The sequence below is a fragment of the Phyllobates terribilis genome, unplaced genomic scaffold (genome assembly GCF_046119375.1).
Source record: "Phyllobates terribilis strain yellow unplaced genomic scaffold, ASM4611937v1 Scaffold_7__3_contigs__length_470593459, whole genome shotgun sequence".
Classification (NCBI taxonomy): domain Eukaryota; kingdom Metazoa; phylum Chordata; class Amphibia; order Anura; family Dendrobatidae; genus Phyllobates; species Phyllobates terribilis.
The window spans coordinates 80,004,748-80,029,762 of NW_027362767.1; the positions used below are offsets into that span (position 1 = coordinate 80,004,748).

The 25,015-nt window shown below is 42.4% G+C and overlaps 1 protein-coding gene across 6 annotated transcripts in view; it reads left to right on the forward strand.

Annotated features, from left to right (window-relative positions):
• The window catches only part of NUMB (NUMB endocytic adaptor protein), a 101,754-nt gene that overhangs the window by 17,926 nt on the left and 58,813 nt on the right, over positions 1-25,015 (forward strand). For all 6 annotated transcript variants that reach the window (XM_073638859.1, XM_073638858.1, XM_073638862.1 and 3 more), the window contains exon 2: positions 23,514-23,555. The gene's annotated coding sequence lies outside the window, so the exon portion shown is untranslated. The remainder of the gene's footprint in view (positions 1-23,513; positions 23,556-25,015) is intronic.

Below are 25,015 nucleotides of genomic sequence, written 5' to 3' on the forward strand. Positions count from 1 at the left end.
TGGCCGGGGGCCCGTTCTCATCTCCCGCTACCTGTGTAAGTACATACAAAGGCCGTGCTCCCCGGGGAGACGCCGTGTGTGAGGGGGTCTATATGTACAGTTTGTCAACAAAAAAAATTCTGGCTCCTAAATTTTTTGGCTGGCTCCTAGATTCTGAACAACTTTGTCGACCCCTGCTTTAAGGACTTGTTGAAGCCAGCAGGTTTGCAATAGTTTCTTCACAAGTGACTTCCACCTGTACGTCTACGCTCCTGGGAATGTGGAGTTCTTCCCTAGCGATCGGCAGTCGGATGCCTCCTTTGTGTTCTGTATATTGCAGCTCCTCTCCTGTGAGATCTTCCCTGTGTCGAGAATGACTGACTTATTTATTACTCACAAGGAAATAAATGTCCTGATGAGGATTGCACAAGGTTCAGTGTGTTGTCTGTACAAAGGGCCTGCTGGCCATGGTGTGTGCCCGGTGGCGGCTCTGTCACCAGGGCTTTGCCGTTCCTCCCCCAGTGTTTCTCAGTAGTGAATATTCTGCTACAGTCTTGTATCAGGTATAAATAGAGGATCTCCTCTGCACCTTGTTTAGTGTGGATTGGACTGGTCTTATCAGGGTGTTGTCAGCCTCATCATCTAGACCGGTATTTTCACTGCTAGTGCGGTATGCTGTGTGGGTATGTGCAAATCTGCTGCAAATACTAGAGAGTTGGCAGGAAAAACACTGCATAAAATACACTTTTTGTTGCATTTTTCTATTTTACACATTGTCCCCCCTCTCCCCGTGCTCCATTCGTTAAGACAATCAAAAAACGCAATGAAAGTTTGTACGTACGTTGGTTCCCGATCATTTCTCTAACCTACTCGGCGATAAAACGACAAACCAGAAAATGCTCAGATATAGTTAATGAGCAATTCCAAAGGAGTGGGCAACCTGCGCTGGTGGTATTTTATCCAATAGAGGAGTCCAATTCAAGAGATGTATCAGTGCGTTTTATTGTACATGAAAAAAATCCCTTAAATGGAATCTGTCGCCAGGTTTTTGCTTTGTAATCCGAAAGCAGCTTAATATAGAGGCAGAGACACTGACTACAGCCATATGTCACTTACTGGGCTGCTTGCTGTAGTTTTGATAATCTCTGACTGATAAAATCATAGATTTATCACTAGCGAACTAGTAAACCTGCTGCTAGGTAGTCCTCCATATTCATGAGCTCAATATAAAAATGTCCCACCACTGGCAGCTTTCTGTGTAAACTGCATAGGCAGAAAGCTGCCAATCAGTGGAGTGGGCGGAGTTATACACAGCTCAGCATTCTGAGAACTGCTAGATGTGTGATGCAGAAAACTGATTCCATCAAAATTGCAGCAAGCAGCACAGTGAGTGATACACCACTAGAATCAGGGTCTCTGCCCCTACATCATGCAGCTCCTAGATAGGGATAGTAAAAACCTGGTGACGGATTCCCTTTAATGTTGGGTGTTGTAGAGTTGTCCAGTTGACCCCAGAGTGATGACTATCTCTCTGTTCTCAGATTTTGGCTGACATGAAGGTGTACGGATGGTTATGTCACCGGTTTTGAGGTTTTAGATGTGGCTTCCATGAAATCTGCTGAACAAAGTAAATAAATGGGGTCTTAAAAACTGGTGAAAAAAAGCAGCTTTTTGATTTGTGACACAGAAATAAAAAAACATCCTCTGACAAAAGCTGTAGGTAATTGTCATTGAAGGACAAATGGGCCAACCCCATGGTTTCCTTTCCAATTGTGAGAGTTTAAAGGGAATATGGGGTGTTTGGTTTTTTATTTATTTTATTCCTTTGTTAAATTTGGGTTATTGGCATTAAGAAAACATTGAACTTGGATTAAATTGATAGTGCTCACAATCTTGCCCATGACTGTCCCAACTTGTTACTTGCTGTATTTTATTTTTATTTGAAGCTGTCTTTGCTATAAATAGCAGCGCCCCCTCCCTCCCCCTTTTTAATTTTATTCTTATTAACTATATGATCCCCCTATGGCTTTGTTTTTGTTGCATTCTCGGTGCTGTGTAAATAATCGCTGATCCCATTCCCATGATCATTATGTATCTCGGCATGTAATTAGTCCCCGAGGGTCTTTCTCTATAAATTACTTGGTATGCACGCAGACTAAAGCCTTTTCCCTGATTTTGCTCTTGCAGTTTCTGTTCATTTTAGCAGGGCAGTGTGAACCCTCTCAGAGGGAGGGATAAAGCCCCCCCCCCCCCCCAATGTGCGCAACATTGTGGAAAACCAATAGCTATTTGTGTCATGTAACCATCTGCAAACAGGGACATGGTAGGTAACTGATACATATCCACTTGTAGGAATGGTGATGTGAGCAGTATGCTCCCAGGCTGGTTGGGAAAAAATATTAAATCAGTGATCTTTTCTCTCTTCCATTAATGTTTGCCTGTAAGACGGTCTCTCTCCTTGGAGGAGCTGGAATGTCCGCTGATTGTGAACAGCCCTTTGACTTTCAGTGGCCACCATTTACTGTTTGGAAGCCCTCTGACACCAGCAGATGCAAGAAAATAGAAAAATGAAACATAACTTCCCTTCAAATCCAGCACTTACGTGGTTTTTGTTGGTTTGTCTTCCCTGACTTTGTAGCGTTTACTTGCTGTCAATCCAAGTCACCGCTGCAGCCTGTCTTCTTGTACGATGTATGCAGTCAAATGTATATGTATATTCTTATTTAGTTTTGTATATGGGTCTGTTCAAAAATGTTTGCAAACCTGCCAGACAGGCACCCTAATTTCCCTAGTGGTGTCACTGCAGAAATAGAAACTTGCTGCAAAGTTGCACCAAAAATGATCGATACTGGGTCAGGGTCCCTTCAGCAGCGGTATGATCTGTGCTCAGACTCTCTCCCTCCCCCTCCCAAGGAGTCCTGGAACAATATGTATGTGAATATACTGGTAAAGAATTGCGTTAACAAGTACCTTTCACCAATTTTTGTTTTCATGGTGAACTGGACACAATATGTAACAGTGGCTGCAGAGCTCTAACTTTATCTCCACAACAAAATGTGATATAGAATTTGCCTCCTAATGGGTTAAATTAAAAACCCAAATAAAGTTATCAGTTGTCACTGAGGGCATGTACTTCTCCCTGTATGATGCTGACCAATCATATGCAGGCAGCATCACACATGAAAGAATACGCCCCCACCATGGCTTAGAGCATGTTTCTCAGTGTGTGAGATGTAAGGATTCAGCTCTGATCCCCCAGTCTAGCCTCCTGCATGATTAGAAAACCCAGATGAGGTCCCTGTGGAGGAGGGTTAGCACAGCTGAGTTTGGCTGTGTTACTTTACAAACCCTTCTATCAGCTGTCCTCTCATAGCAGTTAGCTCTGCTGTACTCACCTCCACTTACACTGCCTGTCCAGAGATGTTAGTAATCACTTGTATCAATTGTGTGATAAGTGCACCCCACCCAGTGAAAACTTTTCAAATGTTTTAGGTCCAAATGGGTGTTTCTCATTAGGTGCCAACTACTTTGCTAATATCTCTGCGTTGCAGTGCTGACAAAAAAAAAAAAAAGTTATTCCTCTCTGCAGCCACTATTGCATAGATTGTCCAATTCAACATGAAAAATTTGGCGAAACTTCTCTCAAATCCATAAAACTTTTTAATGTGAGAGGATTGTTTTTCCCCAGGGTTATCTTGTCTGGCTGTGGATGCATTAGTTACATTCTTCTGCTGCTGAAGGAATGTGGAGTCCTGTACACGGGATTCCCGAGTGCCAAGGGTAATATGACATGAACTCTATCTACACCTTTTTCAAGGGAACGGCCGGCAGGAATTGGTGGGATATCGTGATAAATTGTGTGTGAGAAGCAATAGCTGTCACTCCAGGACTCGCCAGCTCATATTCATACTTGCAAGATGAGAATTCCCTAATGGCGCTGACTGCCAGGTGATATCTTCGCACAAGATGAAATGACCGGCTTGTTTACTTTAGAGAAATGTGCCAGCAAGGCAAGCGGCCTGCCCCCGAGCCCAGCGTTCCGAATCCGGCCTACTCTGCACTGACAGGCATGCAGCGACTCGTACCACTGCTAAACCAATGCACAAAGTGGAAGGAGGCTGCAATTCTAAATACACCAATGTATCCTCATTTCTGGATTGTGCTGGGTTCCTCGTCTTCTGAATGCTGCAATAATTTTTAGTAGGTAAATTAGGATAGTTTTAGCTGCATTCACGCACGTGTTCTTTAATGGACTTCACGCAAATACAACACAGATGGCATCGATGCATCTATGTGCTGTCCATTAAATCGCGGCCCCATTCATAGATGCAATTTTTTTTTTTTTTTTTTTTTGGTCCACCAATCTGACATGTCGTCTTATTTGGGTACAAATGCAAAAAAATCTGATTTATTCAATATATTTACTGTGGGAAGGTGGGACCCAAGTTAATTTCCACATGTAACATTGACGTTTTAAGCCAGTCATGAGGTCCGTAGAGCAAAAGAATCAAGGGCGACCTGTCATTTTTAATGACTGCCATAAACATTAGATTGTTGGCTTTTTGTGTAATGATGCATGGCATATCTTGGGGTTAGGAAAGATCAGGCGTGTTGGAGTTTTATCATGCCCAATCCGTTTGAGGTATCTGAGCTAGACTGTCTTGTCTTTCTCTGCACCATTTTGCATTGTCCCCCTTTCTTCCCTGTTGAACCAACATACATCAGAGGTGACTTGTTGGAAATGGACCCCTGCACAAAGATAAGCAAGCATGGGTCAGGGGGACCTCTACAGTGTTATACTGGTGTATTTTGGAATGGGCTGCTTAGTCTTATAGTATCTGCTTTACTTGCAGATTACTTGATTGCTTAGTATTGCAGTCACTACATCCATCGGAGTGTCTTTCCTACGCTGTTTGTTGCATCATTGTTCATGCTCCTTCTCTCGTAGTGTAGATTCCAGCTTTATTGGATTTCAGAGAAGGACAGACCACAAGAGCAGGTGCGACATTTTGTTTTGCATTTTATGATTCTAACCTCTGTGGAAAGGGATGGGAGTAGTCGGCCCAGGTCCTCTTCTCCCTTACTTGCCCAGGTTGTCTGATATACAAGGTCTGGTGGACCAGTGCCCTTAATATGCACTTGGTTCCTTCTCTCTGAGGTTCTTGATCCAGCTCCACCTTCTTATATTTGATCACTTATTTTATTTTCTCTCCTGGACCAGGGCGACCTTCTTGTCAATGGCAATTACAATTTCCCTGGTAAATCTAGAAACATTAAACCACTTAGTTTGAGTAACAATCATGCCTTTCTCCTCCACTGATGCCTGCCCATCTTCATTATCAGTTTTGTTCCCTTCGTGGGAATGATTTTAGCAATTCTACAGTAAAAAGTAGTAACTTTGTGTTCGCCTGAACATATGCATGTATTTGGGGGAGTGGGAGGAATATCTGTTGGCTATGCCCATCGGGGCAGTCCCTAGTACATTACATGGATGCCCAGTGGGGTGGGCCTCCCTCTGTTTTTTTTTTTTTTTTTTTAAGAGCACAGAGCGGACTCGCCTCCTAGATGACTCCATGCTACACTATATGAACAAAACCATTGGGACGCTCTATTAAATGTTGAATTCAGATTTATTATTATTTTTTTTTCTTTCAGTTCCTTTGCCACGGTGTATAACTTCCAGCCCCCCGCCTGCCATCTGCCTTTACTAACATGCAACAGAACGGCTGGTGGTAAAGAGATCACTGATACATCAGCGGCCCTGTAATGGGAGCCACCGGGGTAATAAGTCAGTTCACGACACGTCTTCTCTCCCAAATATTCCTAATCACTTGTCAGTGATATTCCAAAGTGGGAGGAACCGCAGCAACTCTACCAGTGGAGACTACCTAAAGTTACAGAGCAGGGTCACCGAGTGCTGAGGAGCTGAGGGCAGAAATGTCACAAATGCTCTACTGACCCCATAACTGCAGAGTCCAAACCGCCTCTGCTGCTAATATCTGCACAACCGGGAGCTTCATGTAAGCCATACATCACCAAGCACAATGCCAAACATAAGATGGAGTGGTGTAACGCTGCCAATACTGCACACACATTAATGTTGGCCAATGGTGATCACTTCAGCCGGCAGTGTGATATGTATGGCAGCCTTGTAAAAATTGTCATCAGTGGAGATGTCGATTAGGCATGTCCGATTTCTGACTGCCGATCACTTTGTACTCCTGGAGATAAGCTGCTAACAGAGGTGTCAGTCAAAGGCTTTTTCCTAGAGAACACAGGAGCATGTGGTCTTGTGTATGGGAGAGACGGCCAAGATGGCTGTTGGCTGAAGCTTCGTTCTGCTGACAACTATTTAATGTGTATGTCCCGGCTTAAGACACCTCTGGCAGCAACTTATCTTGAAAGAAGACATTGGCTTGGACACATAAGTGAACAGTCTTCTGGCAGCTTCGGTGGCTTTTGCCCTAATTTTTGTGTTGGAGCAGACTACGCTGCGTTCCCTGCGATGTTGAGAGTTTGTGTCCCTCGCTGTTGGTAACAGTGTCTAGTATCTGCCTGATAACCAGTGTCACTGTATGACTTATTCATGGCGGTGTGCTGATGCCAGGCTTATCGGATGCACTTTAGCCTTGGAAATGATCTTTACTATTCATGGCATTGTGATTAATTCATTGACTAATTTCTGGGCATGTTGGGCTCTGTTTCTATTTCAAGCTTTCTTTTATCCAAAATTCTTCAACTCTGGGTATGATCCTTTTTTTTTTATTTCTTGAGTGACCCAGTTTAGCTGAAAATGTTAGTAGTTATTTCTGGCACATGCTTTTACTTATTGAAGGGATTGAGACCATGACGCTTCAGAGCCTGGAGACATGCATAGCTACGAGCCGGGGATATAGGTGTCTTGTATGCAAAGCTGCGTTTGCAGATTGTGATGTGCCTTGTTCACACACAGAAGTATTTGTTCAAAGAAGGAACTAATACGTAATGCAGCAAGGGAACATTTCCTATATATTTTTTTTTTCCATGTGAAAATGGAAATTGCCTCTGAATATTTCTCCTGAAACTTTTGCACATGGCACAGGTACAATATGGGCCCATTTTAGCTTGTGATCAAAAGGGGAAATTGGTTAATTCAGTATACTCTCCAGGGTGGGGTCACAAAAGGGTAAAAGGTGTATGTATTATACGGGCCAGACATCAATATATTAAGGTATTCAAATAACTCTTCATGAACCGGTCACCAGCCAGTATGTGTAAAAGAACAGATATAGAGGTCTATGAAGTGCATGGAGGGTTTGTAAACAGATGCTATGAGGGTCCTGATTTTGAGGAAAATGTAGGAAGTGCAGAAATGGAATAGTTAGTGAGATGGCCATTCTAAAGAAATTAGTTTTTAGGGCACGCTTAAAACTGTGGGTACTGGGAATAAATCGAATTGTCTGGGATAGTGCATTCCAGAGAACTGGTGCAGCACAAGATAAGTCATAAACATGGGAGTTGGATGTTCAGATTAGAGTACGTTAGTCTTGGGCCATTTACGGAACAGAGAGCACATGTAGGACTGTTAGACAGAGATGAGGGAGGAGATCTCTGATGCTGCTAAACTGTACAGGACTTTGTGGGTGACAGTGTTAAGTTTGTTATATTCTGTTGTGAATGGGCAACCAGTGCAATGACTGGCAGAGTGTGGAGGCATCGTTGTAGCGGTTGGACAGGAATATGGTTCTGGCTACTGCATTAGAAGGCATAAGCTTCATAGCCTGTACAAAGGGGGAGAAGAAAACGACTGGAAGGTCACATAACGTCTTGCATCCGTTACATAATATACGTTTTTGTTACTTGCGATTGAAGGGCATTTTTATAACCACTTTTCCAAAATAAATAAGTTTTCAAATAAGTTAATATATCTCCCCCTACCACCACATGTGCCCCTCTTAAATGTGAATGGATTAACAGATTTTGCGCAAAGATTAAACAAGTTCCCCTATAACGTTGTTTTTCTATTTCACAACATCTTATAAAGAAGTCTTCCTTTCCCGCTTCCTGTCGGATATCAGCGTCTTACTAGAGAACATGTGTACGATTGATCTCCAACGTGGCGATCCAGGTTATAATACAGGTCACGTCTCAAGGAGCTGAGATGAGTCAGACCTGCGTAAATGAGAGAAATAAATTGTGGGGCTGTATGGCAGACGAAGACAATATGTTGTGTCGGCAGGGTGATTAAGTTGTAGGGTTGTTTATAACCTTAAAATGGGATTACTGGACAGTAACTGACTAGTGGGTTCTATCTCTCTGGAATATACAGATGCCATCTCTTTATAAAACCTTTTATGTCTTCACCCCCCCCCCCACCTCAATGACAGATCTACACTTGGGACAGACCTTGTGGGTGCTGCTCTGCATTGTTTGCTGTCAAACAGGTTCCCAGGATCAGATATAAACAGTGTCTTGTCTCATCCATCCAACCCGTTTTTGAATAAAGGACAATCTAATGGGATTTTATAGGTTAATGATATTCTGAAATGTTTAATAATGGCGGAATAGAAAGAGGAAGGAAATTGGTGTACCAGATATCCAATGATATAAATACACACTATAGTGTGTGTGTGTGTGTGGGCGGGCAACAACCCAGCAGCAGGACCGCTACCTCCACCTTTGTGCAAGTAGGAACAGGAGGAGCACTGCCAGAGCCCTGCAAAATGACTTCCAGCAGGCCACAAATGTGCATGTGTCTGCACAAACTGTTAGAAACCGACTCCATGAGGGTGGTATGAGGGTCCGACGTCCACAGATGGGGGTTGTACTCACAGCCCAACACCGTGCAGGACGCTTGGCATTTGCCACAGAACACCAGGATTGGCAAAGTCGCCACTGGCGCCCTGTGCTCTTCACAGATGAAAGCAGGTTCACACTGAGCTCATGTGACAGACGTGACAGAGTCTGGAGACGCCGTGGAGAGCGATCTGCTGCCTGCAACATCCTTCAGCATGACCGGTTTGGCAGTGAGTGAGTAATGGTGTGGGGTGGCATTTCTTTGGAGGGCCGCACAGCCCTCCATGTGCTCGTCAGAGGTAGCCTGACTGCCATTAGGTACCGATATGAGATCCTCAGACCCCTTGTGAGACCATATGCTGGTGCGGTTGGCCCTGGGTTCCTCCTAATGCAGGACAATGCCAGACCTCATGTGTCTGGAGTGTGTCAGCAGTCCCTGCAAGATGAAGGCATTGAAGCTATGGACTGGCCTGCCCATTTCCCAGACCTAAATCCGATTGAGCACATCTGGGACATCATGTCTCGCTCCATCCACCATCCACGTTGCACCGCAGACTGTCCAGGAGTTGGCAGATGCTTTAGTCCAGGTCTGGGAGGAGATCCCACAGGAGACCCTCCGCAACCTCATCAGGACCATGCCCAGGCTGTAGGGAGGTCATACAGGCACTTGGAGGCCACACACAATACTCAGCCTCATTTTGACTTGTTTTAAGGACATTACATCATAGTTGGATCAGCCTGTAGTGTGTTTTTCCACTTTAATTTTGGGGGTGACTCCAAATCCAGGCCTCCATTGGTTAATAAATTTGATTTCCATTGATGATTTTTGTGTGATTTTGTTGTCAGCACATTCAACTTTGTACAGAACAAAGTATTCAATGAGAATATTTCATTCATTCAGATCTAGGATGTGTTATTTGAGTGTTCCCTTTATTTTTTTGAGCAGTGTATATAGCCAAGATTTTATTAATTATCAAAAAGACCTAAAAAAAACAATTAAAAGAAGTGGACATAACCACAAAAACGCTGATTTTGATATAATAGACAAATACAGTGATATAGCAACAAATTCCCATAATATGTTAGGATAAGGGGATTACAATTGGCCCGTAAATGTATGCCATATACCTCAATTAATAGATATAATTAATAGAAAAAATTCTAGTCAAAAAGACATGATTATAGAATATGGCAACTTATATAATTAGAATGTCCACATAATTAGATAATCTAGGAATATAAGATCAAAAATTCATGAATAATAAATCTGTGGCCTCTAAGAAGACCTAACAAAGGTCCATAATACAGAGTTAGGTCCATATATATTTGGACAGAGACAACATTTTTCTAATTTTGGTTCTAGACATTACCACAATGAATTTTAAACAAAACAATTCAGATGCAGTTGAAGTTCAGACTTTCAGCTTTCATTTGTGGGTATCCACATTAAAACTGGATGAAGGGTTTAGGGTTTTTAAGCTCCTTAACATGTGCCACCCTGTTTTTAAAGGGACCAAAAGTAATTGGACAATTGACTCCAAGGCTATTTAATGGACAGGTGTGGGCAATCCCTTCATTATGTCATTCTCAATTAAGCAGATAAAAGGCCTGGAGTTGATTTGAGGGGTGGTGCTGGCAGGTTTTGGTGTGAAGTAAACATGCGGTCAAAGGAGCTCTCCATGCAGGTGAAACAAGCCATCCTTAAGCTGCAAAAACAGAAAAAACCCATCCGAGAAATTGCTACAATATTAGGAGTGGCAAAATCTACAGTTTGGTACATCCTGAGAAAGAAAGAAAGCACTGGTGAACTCATCAATGCAAAAAGACCTGGGCGCCCACGGAAGACAACAGTGGTGGATGATCGCAGAATAATCTCCATGGTGAAGAGAAACCCCTTCACAACAGCCAACCAAGTGAACAACACTCTCCAGGAGGTAGGCGTATCAATACCCAAATCTACCATAAAGAGAAGACTGCATGAAAGTAAATACAGAGTGTTCACTGCACGGTACAAGCCACTCATAAGTATCAAGAATAAAAAGGCTAGACTGGACTTTGCTAAAAAACATCTAAAAAAGCCAGCACAGTTCTGGAAGAACATTCTTTGGACAGATGAAACCAAGATCAACCTCTACCAGAATGATGGAAAGAGAAAAGTATGGTGAAGGCGTGGTACAGCTCATGATCCAAAGCATACCACATCATCTGTAAAACACGGCGGAGGCAGTGTGATGGCTTGGGCATGCATGGCTGCCAGTGGCACTGGGTCACTAGTGTTTATTAATGATGTGACACAGGACAGAAGCAGCAAAATGAATTCTGATGTATTCAGAGCCATACTGTGTGCTCAGATCCAGCCAAATGCAGCCAAACTGATTGGTCGTCGTTTCATACTACATATGGACAATGACCCAAAGCATAAAGCTAAAGCAACCCAGGAGTTTATTAAAGCAAAGAAGTGGAATATTCTTGAATGGCCAAGTCACTCACCTGATCTCAACCCAACTGAGCATGCATTTCACTTGTTAAAGACTAAACTTCAGACAGAAAGGCCCACAAACAAACAGCAACTGAAAACCACCGCAGTGAAGGCCTGGTAGAGCATCAAAAAGGAGGAAACACAGCGTCTGGTGATGTCCATGAGTTGAAGACTTCAGGCAGTCATTGCCAACAAAGGGTTTTCAACCAAGTACTAGAAATGAACATTTTATTTACAATTATTTAATCTGTCCAATTACTTTTGGTCCCTTTAAAAACAGGATGGCACATGTTAAGGAGCTGAAACTCCTAAACCCTTCATCCAATTTTAATGTGGATACCCTCAAATGAAAGCTGAAAGTCTGAACTTCAACTGCATCTGAATTGTTTTGTTTAAAATTCATTGTGGTAATGTCTAGAACCAAAATTAGAAATATGTTGTCTCTGTCCAAATATATATGGACCTAACTGTATATACAGACCAAAAATAATGCAATCCCAGAGTGTAGGAACAGGGGAGGTGTGTGTCTATCTATACATATATATTTTTTTGGATGAGCATACCCAAGGATGAAGAACTAGTTGTAGATCTGAAACCTCTGTCACTCCAGCTCTATTTCCCACCCACGCCACTTATTGCTTGACAAACACCCTCTATCGTGTGTGACTTCAGGCAAAGGCGGTGGCTCCTTTGCCTGACATCACACAGGACAGCGACTGTCAGTCAAGCAGGAGGAGGTGGCACTGGGTGGGGAATAGAGCTGGAGTGACAGAGGCATCAGCTCTACCATAGTTCTTCAGCCTAATTTGCATAACCATTCAAATGCTGGTTTCTTCATAATGTAGGAGCAGATTGGCCATGTAACAGTATTGCTGGACTTGTCTTTGAAAGGGCTTCATGCACATATAGTTTGGGCGTGAAATTCTGTTGACAGATTCCCTATAATGTGTAACTGTGATTTCAGGAGAACTTGCAGCAAAATCTGTTTTGCCTCTAGTTACCCTCACCGCTCCATAGAACTTTATGAGCACCAACTGCAATCTCCTATTTTAGTAATGGGAAAATCAGTGTTCACTCAACACAGATTTAACCCACACGTTTATCTGAGCTAAAATACTAAGTTGCTTACTTTTGATGGGTGCTAGTGATTTATGAGATAAAAATTAAACTGACTGTTACTCTTTAAGCCTAAAGAAATGACACTACAGAGAAGGGCAAGTTCCACTTAATTTAGTAGTTAACCGCCATTGCTTCACTCCTCTTGAGTGGCATTGCATAATTGGCTGTTACAACATATCCTTTAATTGCATCTATTGGCATAATCGGGTCAAACATCAGGTTAATGTCTATCAAACAATGCAGAGCTCTGCCCTTTCTCACCTTTCAGTTGAATTACCCTACTTCTATTAATTTGTTTATTCTTTTTGAGAAGAAAGTCATCCTCTGCCAGTCCAAGCCAGATTACGGCATTTGATATGGCTGACCAAGCTTTTTCTTACTGTGCCAATCTGTCTAAATTATGGGGCTCGCTTAAAGGGAATCTGTCGGTAGGATAAACCCTCCTAAGCCATCTATATGGGCATGTAGGTCATAGCGAGATGGATAAAATGATACCATGACATCTGCAATTCGATGTCTTAATTTATAGAAATAGAATTTTTTCTTTATGTAAATGAGCTCTTAAGATCTATGGGCCAGGCATAGATGTCCCTGAGAATCTGCCTCCAGAGCGGTTTATAACTGAAAAACAGGGGCGTTACCAGTGTGAGACATGTTATAACTGACTGTCCTCTCTCTTGATCTAGAAGTTCTCACTGGTAACTCCTCTTTTCATTTAAAGTAAGGAGGCAGATTCTCAAGGAGATCTATGTCTGGCCCATAGATCTTAAGAACTCATTTGCATGTAAGAAAAATGTGGATTTCTCTGGAATAAGACATCGGATCACAAATATCAAGTTATTTTATTCATCTTCCTATGACCTACATGCCCATATAGACGGCTTAGGGGGGTTGATACTATTGACAGATTCCCTTTTAAGAGTCCATAACTTGTAAGCGGACGTTAGTTCTAATGGTTTCCATGCAGTGATGTCCTTTATCTATTATTTTGTTGCTGTGGGAGTTTTGTTCCCTTTGAACTGTTCTTTATTTGCTGCTGCTGTACCAGGCTGAACCCTGCACGCTGTGGGAGTCCCTGCTCTTTATGACGGAGCAGCTGGAGAATGTTGTTCTGCCTCGGGGGCAGAGCATTACCTGGAGGCCCTCTGCTGTGCATAGTTATAAATCCTAATTACTAAGTGCTTAGCATCTTGGTCACATGTAATCTGAAATGCAGGGATTCCTTTTGTGGTTTTTAGTTGATCCCAGGGGTTCCCCTTCAAGCCTTTTTTTTCCTTTCTTTTCCTTGTAGTAAAGCCACACCATTATGATAGCCGATACCGGCACGACTGCAGAGAACAGTTTAGTATCATTCATGCAATTTGTATAATGTCACGTTGTGAAGCAACCTTATCCAGATCAGCTATTCTGTAATGTTGGGGGATGTTATTTTTAGGTTAAATACCTATGTTAGTTGTTCACTGGAAAATCTGCAGTGTATTTAGGGGTTTCAGGTGATATTTTGCCTAATCTCATCAACATGCTGCATTAAAGAGGGCCTGTCATTTGTGAAAATAATTGAATTAAATACCTTAGAAAAATCTCCCCCCTCTGATTCTGCCATTTTTTTTCCTGTATTGCAGAGATATTAAAGGGAATCTGTCACCACTTTGGAGTTATCAGACCTCTACTATGGCCATACAGGGTATAGAAAAGTAAATCTATACATACCTGTATGGCCATAGTAGAGGTCTGATTGAAGAGAAAAGCGCTTTAATCAACTCTATTTTGTACAGGCTTGGGTTCCGGGGGACACCAAGCAATCCCTGCTTATCTGCTTATTATTCCCCCAAATCCCCGCCTATATGCTTAATTATCATATTCTCCCCCCTGCACATCACAGGGCCTGGTGACAGGCCGTGTGACGTGCACTGTGCTCCCTGACTTCCAGGCATGCGTAAAGCGCAGCTCACATAGAGTGCACTTTGCTTCATCCCGGCCCTGTCTGCCTGTGCACTGCGCCGCAGGTTTCTATTGCGCAGGTGCCGGGGAGTCACTGTCACTTTACGGCGCCTGCGCAATAGAAACCTGCGGCGCAGTGCACAGGCAGACGGGGCCGGGATGAAGCAAAGCGCAGTCTGTGAGCGGCGCATTGCGCATACGACGCGCCCCCTGGGCCGTGGGGTACCTGGATCCGGGCCTGTAGACGCTGGGGGTTGTAGTCACCGTGGCGGCGACCCGGTCCATGACCCAGGGCGGTCAAACCAAGGGTAGTCTATGTAAAGGTGTTTAATGCCCGACTACGCCACCTGTGGAATGCAGTCAATAGGAACCGCCGCTGCGGAACAGTCCTCCTGAAGCTGGTGGTATAGCAGCTAAGGTAGTGTAACTCCCCACAGGAAGAGTGTAGTTCCAGGGCAGCAAGTGTAGATGATGGTGTTTATGGTGCAGGTAGTCGGTAATGACACGGAGTCAGATAGTGCCGTCCCAGGGTCTTTACTCGTGGCAATTATACAGGCCTCAATGGGAGTACTGGCTAGTAATAAGGGTCCGGTCGGTCTGGGAGCAAGCATAGAGTCCCCCTGGCCAGGTGGAGTTGTAGGCCTGCCGTTCTTACTATGCTCTTTGGCTATCCTGCTTATAGCTGTGTTGTAGCCCACGTCCCTGAGTGTAACGTGCTGTGCTCACCCGTATGGCTGTTAACTCTGGCCTTGTGGATTCCTCGCTCCTCTGTGGCTGTACTGGTCCCTTTGTGCTGCTGAGCCTCCGGGCTTCTGATGGGGCCAGGAGACCTGCAATCTCCTGTCCTGCGGTATCTGCTGCTGGGTTTGCAATCCCCACAGCCTCGGACTCCGGTGTCCGGTACTCCTGTGTATACTGGCCAGGCCAGGACGAGCTATCTCCAGCTCCAGTCCCTGGCTCCTTGCTCCTTCGTGTCCACAACTTGACTCCTCACACTGAATTCTCCTAACCCTGCCTCCAGATCCAGTTATATAGGGCAGGATCCTCCCCTTTCTGGTCTGGAGCCAGGATATGTTGCATGTATTAGGTTCCTGACCAGGAAACCCCTGCTTGCCTCCAGACATGGTATTACCTCTTTTAAGGGAAGCAACACCACTGTGGCAACCAGACCCTCTGGGGTGCCACACATGCCCAGGAAGTACAGTGCATGTCACTGGGCCCTGTGATGGGGAGGGGGTGGGGATAAGATGATTAAGCAGATGGGCGGGGATTGCTAGGCGTCCCCGGACGCCAAGCCTGTACAAAATTACTAACCGTACACATGCAAGAAATAAGAGCATGTTCACACTAGCAAAAAGATACAAAACCTACAAAAGACAAAAAATATATAACAAAAAAACAAGCAATGTGATATATTTTTTGTCTTTTTGTAGGTTTTGTATCTTTTTGCTAGTGTGAACATGCTCTTATTTCTTGCATGTGTACCATCTTAGACCTCAGTTCACATTGCTTGTTTTTTTGTCTTGTTTGCATTCTGTGCAAATTAAGGGTGTGGCATCCCCTTTGTTGAGCTGATTAGTATATATGTAGCTTACCACGGGCCTAGGTGGTCTGATGTTGGGACCCGGTTCTATTTGTCTACCCTTTTATATGCATTACTTCAACTTTGATATACAGTAAGGTTTTTAATATAGACAGTGTAGGACCGTCCCAAATAGGGTCACCTTGTCGCTGGTGGGGACGGCTTGTATACTTTTTTTGATCAAAAATAGTTCACCAAGTACCCTATATTTCATATGCAACTTTGCTTTACATTTTTATATAATGATGGTAGGGTATGAGATATATTTTGTCTTTTGTAGGTTTTGTAAAATTACTAACCGTGTAGTAAAGTGGTCGCTGCTTTTTCAATAAATACATGGCCAGAATAAAGTATTTAAATGAAATAAAAAAAAAAAAAAACTCACTTTTTTTTTAAAAAAAAATCTTTTTATTGTACTCTCATTCCCCAAATCCCTCTTCTCCTGGAAAAAAAAAAACGTAAAGTAAACCACCATATTCCTAACCTGTCCACCGTCACAACGTAGTCCAGATTGTCCCTCAGCGGTCTGGGTCACTGCTGTAGAAGATAGCAATGTATACTGACAGGAGTGTAAAATAACCCCTGTCAGTATACATGCTGCTGCAGGAGTGAGGTCACTGGGGTTCATCAGCTGATCAGCCCCGGTCACCTCACCACTAGTACTGGTGCTGCGAACATTCTTGAGAATGTTCCCACGCAGCATCTGTGCCATAAAGTGAGATCACGTGAGCGCTCAGCTGATCTTTGCTGGCACAATTGACATGTTGCGTTTTTTTTGCCGCAATGGTAATCATGAGCGTAAATTTCCGCATCATGTGCACATCACATCAGGATTACCATTGCAATACCTGGCAGACCCATTACCAAGCGCTTTCGCAGCAGAAAAACCGCCGCGAAAATGCTACGTGTGCACTTAACCTTGAAGACATTATTACTCCAGAATACCTCAAATCTTCTGGTCCAATCACCAGGGGGCAAAAAGAAAACATCTTAAGCAACTATATATACACTTCTCATATACTGGTACCTTTTTAGAGCTTCTCTATATCTCAGAATCAGAGCTATAATCTGCCTATCCCAAACAGGACAAATGCTACCAGTTCTCCATCAATATGGAATATTCAAAATAGAAAATCGACACTTCTCATTAGTACTCCGACACGTTTCCTCCTGCGTTGTTCAGGGTTCATCAGGGGACCGGTGGGAGACACCAGTCTTTCTCTCTCCATTTGGCCAGAAAAGTGCGGTGTGCAGGTGCCAACCATTAAAATGATTGGGACCATTCATTCCGGGTCAAAGCGCCACATCAGCCACTCACCTAATGGTATATAGCGCTACCATCTCTACGGAGTGGTCCGCGAGCAGAAGTGGCGTAGGTGGAACGCAGATTGCGCTCCACACTACCGCGACTTGTCCGTCCACTTAGCCTAGCATTACTGTACTAACCCTATCTTGCAATACCCCGATAAGTTCTTGTTTTGTATATATGATTACGATTTGAGTCCTGCTTGCTTTTAATATATTAATGCAAGGTATTAATACCCATTTATTTAAGTGACTGGCTTTATTTAAAAATGACCTGCATGTCAATTTAATACTGCAAATTTTCTGTGAAATCTTCACCATGAATTCTACAACAAAACCCACACCTTTCTTGGTGCAGATTTTATAGTTTTGGGTTTGGCTAAATCTTGTTTACCGAATCAGTCCTGTGTGGATTAACCCCAAAGTTTAACACTGCAAAGACCAATCATTTTATTTAATTATTTGGGGTGAAGTAAGACCCAGGATGGGGTAGTCTTGCCTGTTTTGCATACAAGAAAGGAGCCTCTCCCTGAATGACTGACTAGTCTGAGAATCGTACCATTTGTGTAAACTTTATCATCCATTTTTTTAATTTTTTTTTTCCTTTCCCTTTTTTTGGACAAACATTGTGGTTTCATAGCTTTTATATTCTTTCACGATGTTATCACACAACACAAATCCCTTTCAGGGACAATGTAAAGTGACACTGGAACTGGTTACATAATGTTGCAGGAATGTAGCTGGGCTTAGGTGTCTTCTTACTGACTGCCAGTTGTACGGAAATAGAGTATCTACCTTTTTACTGAACCGACACTATTGAGTTTGGATCTTCCTTTCGTTCTGTAACTTTATTTTTTATAGTTTAAGATTCTGACAGGTCAGGACTAAAAGGTTTTCCAAAACCCTTCATCTTTTTCCTATAGGCTGTGTCCCTTTTTCGCCCCAGATTCTGTATGTAGTACCTAATCATCTAGTGTTGGTTGATGCTTTTGTTGGATCCATTCTGTCTTTAAACTACACAATATTTCCTGCGACACTGTCTGTTCCTTAACCCCAAAGAACACACAATCCTTTTATGCTGAAGTGTTGGTGTGGGATTGTGTGTAGGACAGCCCTTTTTGAAGTTTATTTTTTGCATTTCTGTTTTAAATCCGTATGATCAAAGGGATTTGCATTACTAAAATCCAATGACCTATCTGTGTAATATAGGAGAGTAGGGTCCCCCATAGAGATGCTTCCTAGGCCATGGAGCTAGGATTAGGGGGTCCCAAAAGATCCCTTGGCCCATATGAAGGCTATTAGAGCAATGTCTTGTGAATGGATTCAACTAAAATAGGGCTTTGTGGCATAAATGAGAAGCAGTATATTTGGAGAAAGAGAGAAAATGGAATCTATGAAACAAGGCTGTAGTATCTGGATTTGGGTCTGTTTTTGCTGCACCTGGACCAGGATATCTTGCAACCATTGATCAAACTATTAATTCTGAATTTTATCACATCAGTAAATTCTAAAGGAAAATGTTAGTATGGTACATCTGTCCATGAGCTGAATATCAGGAGCACGTGGGTCAAGCAGCAAGACTAATTTTTTTGTAGAACGACTTGTGTTCTTTGGGTCGTTAAGTTTTTGGAATGGCTAAGTCAAAGTCCTGACCTTAATCAATGTTGTGGAAGGTTCTGACATGAGCAGTTCATGGAGGAAAAGCAACCAGCATAGCAGAGTTGAAGCGGTTTTTGTAGGGAGAAATTGTCTAAAATTCCTCCAAGCCAATGTGCAGGACTAACCAGCAATTAATGGAAATGTTTAGATTCAATTACCACCAGATACTGAAAGCAAAGGTTCACATACTTTTACCACTGATAGACATGTGATCATGAATCATTTTGCGCATGTAAAAAATGACAGTCTAATATTTTTATCTCCTTTTTATTTGATTTGGTTCATTATCTACTTTTCTGAACTTGTGTTTAAAATCTGTAGTTTTTAGGTCAAATTTTATGCAGAAATGTGGAAGATTCTGAAGGGTTCACAAACTTTGAAGCAACACTGTGGGTAGATCTTTGCTAACATGTGAAAGGCTGTGTGCCCACGATGCAGAAATGCTTCGGATTTTTCCTGAGCGTTTCTGCATCTCCCTGGCAGAAAAAAACGCATGTGGATTGTACATCCGCTTGTCCCTGGCAGGAAAAATGCAAGTGAAGCTTTCTTCACTTGCATTTCCGCATGCGGATTGTACATGCGTTTTTCCTCCCAGGGACATGTGGATGTGAAGCGTTCTTCACATGCATTTCTGCATGCGGGTTGACAAGCGCTTTCCAAGCGATTTTAGCATCACTTGGAAAAGTGCTTGACAACTTGGTCACACTATATAAATCTATGCAAACGGCATGGATTTTATATCGTGTAACCGAAAGAATGGTAAAAAATAAATATATACTTACTTTCTGATGGCCCCCAGTGTCCTTGTCTGTGCTTGCCGGCAGCTTGCGGTACACTGAAGGACCTGCCGATGTCAGCGGTCACGTCACATGACTAAATGACGTCACCGCAGGTCCTTGAGTCCACCGCGAGCTGCCAGCAAGGCAAGATAAGGACACCGGGGGCCATCAGAAGGTAAGTATATATTTTTTATTTTATTCTTTTTTTTTTACAGTTACTATGGTACCCGGGTCCAGAGGAGAGTCTCCTCTTCTTCAAACCGGGGTACCATCCACACATAGAAACACATGTATAGATCCAGTGGTGCTTATTCCATGCGTTCCAATGCAAGTCAATGGCGGCGAAAACGCCGCGCTTCCGCAAAATAATTGGTGGTGCTGCGGATTTTTCCGCAATGATAACCCACAGCGGAAATTTCCGCAGCATGTACACAGCACATGCGGATTATCATTGGGGAACATGGCAGGCCTTCTACCAAGCGTTTTTTTAAGCTTTTCTGCAGCGGAATTGCCGCTGCTTAAGCTCATAGTGGCACACAGCCAAAGGATACTTTTTAGGACTCTTGTCTCTCTCATGTACAAAACTGCAAAATATAGCAAATATTAAAATTGGACAAATAGAATGTATTTTTTGTTCTTGTTACTATTGTTTGTTTCCCATTTGGGGTGTGACTTTCTGATCTCATTATTTAGATCGGCTTTTTAGGTTGATGAAGTGCTGATTAAATGTTGGGGTGAAAACCTCGACCTTTGTCTCACAGGGGAAGGATACAGTAACAGACTTGTAAGACATCACTTGTCTGGAGATTTGTCTCACACTTTGTTCACAGCTTGCGAAAAGTCTCTGCTTAAACACAGGAAGTGACGAGCTTCTTGCATCGCATCGGTTTGTGGTTGCGTTTGCTGAATCATGACTTTTGACACGGGTTTTTTTTTTTTTTTTGCATTATAGTAGTTTGTGCAAACATCTAAGAACAGAAGTGGTCATGGTGTTCACGAGGCATTGATAATTGTTTGTACCATCACTTGGCATGGCTCATTTTATGTTTTTTAGGCATATTGGCTCTATTGTTGATTTACTGTTAGAGTGACTTCTGTTTTCTATCCAAGCTGTCATATGCCCAAAGTCTTGGCATGATGTGACTGTACGTATGTGTGTCCTCAAAGCACCTTAGTGCCCTATGAATAGCGATCTATGGAAACTGTTGCTTTATTAACTGGTGGTAATTACTGTTGCCATGAAGAGGAGGGATTTCGGTCCATGCCAGCCCATGCATTGTGTTTCTGCAGAATGGCATGTCTTCTTTGATTGTGCTTTCTTTTGCCTTGGCCCTTATTACTGAAAGTTTTTCTTGTATTCTGAGCATAATCTTGTTAGTCAATAACTGGTTAACCTCCTAAGAATTAAATGGACATGTTCAATTCAAGTGCATGGTTAAATGGGTTCTCCACCGCTGGACAAACCCCTGGATGCTGCATAAATGTCATGAGTAATGTCAGGTGAGCGCTGCAGCTGATCAGTAGCCTCTCTATCCTGCTGCAGTCTTCACAAATACATCCAAGTGGTTGAACGGTGTTGGACAGCTGCTTAAACCTCAATTTGCGCACTTGTGTTTTTTTTTTTGTTGTTGTAGTTTTGTAATATACAGTATTCTCAAATAGTTTTCAAGAGGACCTGACACCTTTTAGAAAGTCAGGAACTAAATGGAGACCAGCTTTGACAGCCGAGGCCTTTTTTTTTTTCTTTTTTTTTTTTTTCTTTTTTAACATTGAGTTTTATGGACAACGGATCTGTTAATTATTCTTCCATTTTCTTCTATTTGAAACTGATCAATGGGCAAAAACCAGAACTTTTTCATATGAAAGAAACTGATGGCTGATTTTACGGATCCGCTATTAAATAAAAAGTAAAAAAAAAAATAAAAAAAATAAAAAAACAGCTGAAATCCGTTTTTAAAAAAAATGGACAGTTGTCGGCACAACTTTTTTGCCAACAAATTGCTGCTGGATTCAATCGGATGATTGCTGGATGTGTGAACATAGCCTAATTCACTCCATGGCACATCAACCCTTTATGAGCAGCTATGTTCTCATCACAGATTAACCCTCTATAAGCAGCTATAGCCTCCTCCTTTCTCTTGGCTGCAAAATATGCAATAACTTTTTATTACATAGCTGATAATTAACAATTATCTGTGTTTTAATGAAATTCAGTATTCTTGTGGGAGGTCATGCAGCTGGGTGTGATACTTTTGACACCTCTATACCTGATGAGCGGAATACTTCATTGAGGGTGGGGGGGGGGGAGATATAATTACAGCAAACTGTAATTGTTGGCAAAAATTCCACAAGGTTTAGGCAGCCCCTCTAAACATTCACAGTAGTTGGTGATTAGTTTTGAAGTACCTCTTGGGAATATAATTCTTGGGTATACCCAGTTTGGTGAGGGCATCCGTTTATTAGTGCTGTTGAAAGCTAGTGGTTTTGGTCCATTTGCCTCAGGAAAAAAAATATCACGTTTGTTCTTTTTTGCTGTACTTGTGAGTTGTCTTTATAAAATCCCATCGGCAAAATGGATATCTGTGATAGTCATATGCAACCGCTGTTTGGGCAATGTAGTATTACATGCTTCCATATAACACATTGGTGGACTGTGTCTGCCAGCGTGAAATGCCCTGCTTGTACGCTTCTCGTTAAGGGGGTCGGGGGCCTTCAGTGGGATACCCTCATTCCTGATCAGTGCAAATGAGAAGGGGGGAGATGAAACGAGCCTTTCAAATCTGCTAGTAAAATCGATCAAAGAAACTCTCTGATGTCTCTGGCGGATGGATGTCTCTATTTTATTCTGTTCCGCCATTCTTAAAGAAAAACCCAGAGAGAAACTTCTATTTGATGTCGGTGGGATATATATAATTTTTTTAAGCGGCAAATGACATAAGGTTACCTTGGGAAGCCTCTTCTGTCACTTTTCCATCCGGTTAAAATAAAATCCTAAATATACCGGTTTTAACAAGGTGTGATGTCTTTCCTTTATTGTACACCAGCTTATAAATATTTGCACATACCATTCTGGAGAGACAAAAGAAATGGGAGGAGAGGAAAAGGAGGTCGGTGGATCCAAGAACAGGCGGCACGTTCAGATACAGCTAAAAGCTGATCAGTCACAAATCTTTAAGCCCTAAGGGACCCGGCCACCTCTGGTCCCGCGTGCGTGGCGGCTAAGGGACCCGGCCGCCTCTGGTCCCCTGATCAGCCAGGGGAGCATTGGGAGGCCGCCATACACACCAGATGGTCTGTAGGTACCGCTGAAATTGCCTGCTTCGTCCATCCATTGTGGCCCAGACAGAAGCTATAAAAATTCTGTTGTATGAATACACTGTTAGGCCTCATTCAGACATCTGCTTTTCCATGTACAAGAGGAATCTGAACATTTGTTTGGATCAGACTTTGATCACCTTTTCCTTTCTAATAGTCCATGAAAATCAGACCACAACAGTCAAATTTTTTTTTTTTTCATGAATTCCTTGATTTGCATTGCTGATTTTGATCTGACCCTCAGATTAAAATCTGAAATGTCTCCTTGATTTTTTTTTTTTGCAGCCCACCTCTTGGTCTGCAAAAAGTCACGGACATGTGAATGGCCCCATAGCACTCACACCTGCAATAGACTATCTGTGAAAAAACATGGATGGCACTCAAATCAAAATCTGACATCTAAATAAGCCCTAACGTTGTTTCAAGTAAAAAAAAATTTTGGCAAGTGGGTTTTTTTTAATGCACAAGCATTATATATCTTATTTTTAACCTTTCATTATGGTAGGAAACTGTAATGTATGTAATTATTAACTCCCCTTTTTATATATTGCTGAAATGTTTTCCATTTTCTTCCTTACAGGGATAAGAATCTGTGATTTCGGTAACGAGGCGATCCACAGAGGTAGATAAGTAAATCTTTGTATGCAATGTATTTATATCCTCTGATATTCTGCGCATGGTTGTATATTACTTACAGTAAATTCTTTGTTCTTGCAGAATAGTAATAGATGGCACTGCCGAGTTCACATCAGGATTTTTTTTTTTTTAAAACTAAGTTGTAGCTCTTCTTAGTTTGGTTGCTTTCTAGTATAAAGGGAATCTGTTATCAGGTTTTTGCTTTGTAATCTGATGTGGAGGCAGAGACCCTTATTCCAACGATGTATCACTTACTGGGTTGCTTGCTGCAGTTTTGATAAGATATGTTTTCTCTGCTGTAGCTCTAACTGTTCTCTAAATGCTAAGCTCTGTTATCCCGCCCACACCTCTGATTGGCTGCTTTCTATATATACTGTTCATAGGCAGGAAGCTGCCAATCCGTGATGGGGGTGGGGTTACAAATAAATAAAAAACGATGCTTTATCATGCTGCCAAGCAAAAAATTGAATAACACGCGATCAAAAAGACTAATATAAATAAAAATGGTACCGCTGAAAACGTCACGTTGTCCCGCAAAAAACAAGCTGCCATGCAGCGCCATCATCCGAAAAATCAAAAGTTATAGCTCTCAGAATAAAGCGATGCAAAATTTTTTTTTCTATAAAATAGCTTTTATTGTGTAGAAGGGCCAAAACATAGAAAAACGATATAAATGTGGTACCGCTGTAAATGTAATGACCCGAAGAATAAAGCTGCCTTATCAATTTTACCACACGCGGAACGGCATAGAAAAAAAAAACAAAAAACAATTCCGGAATTCTTGGTTTTTGTTTGTTCTGCCTTCCAAAAATCGTAATAAAAAGCGATCAAAAAATATCACGCGTCTGAAAATGGCACCAATAAAAACATCAACTCATCCCGCAAAAAAACAAGCCATCACATGACTGTCGGCCAAAATCTGGAAAAATTATAGCTCTCAAAATACGGCGATGCAAAAACTAGATTTTACAAAAAAAAGCGTCTTTTAGTGTGTGACAGCTGTCAATCATAAAAACCCGAAATTATTCTGGTATCTCTGTAGTCGCACCGACCCGAAGAATAAAGTCATCTAATCACTTACACTGCACTAGGAACGGCGTAAAAAATAAACGCTGGGGTTAGGGTTGTGTGGTTTTTTTGTTTTTGTTTTTTCAAAAGTAAAAAAAAACAAAACAAAAAAAAAAACGATATGGCGACTAGTGTTGAGCGCAAGTGCTCGTTATTTGAGTTTGCATCGGGTGCTTGAGTATCGCGGGTGCTCGAGTGACATGCTCGAGTCTCCGCCCCATATGCTTCGCGGCCAAAAAAACCTCACTGGGATTGCCCGCCATGCACGAGCGATCCCCGCATGTATTTTTTTGGGTGTCTAATAACCGTGAAACATGCGGGGACTCGAGCATGTCACTCGAGCACCCTTGATACATGGTGCATACCTGAGTACCCGAT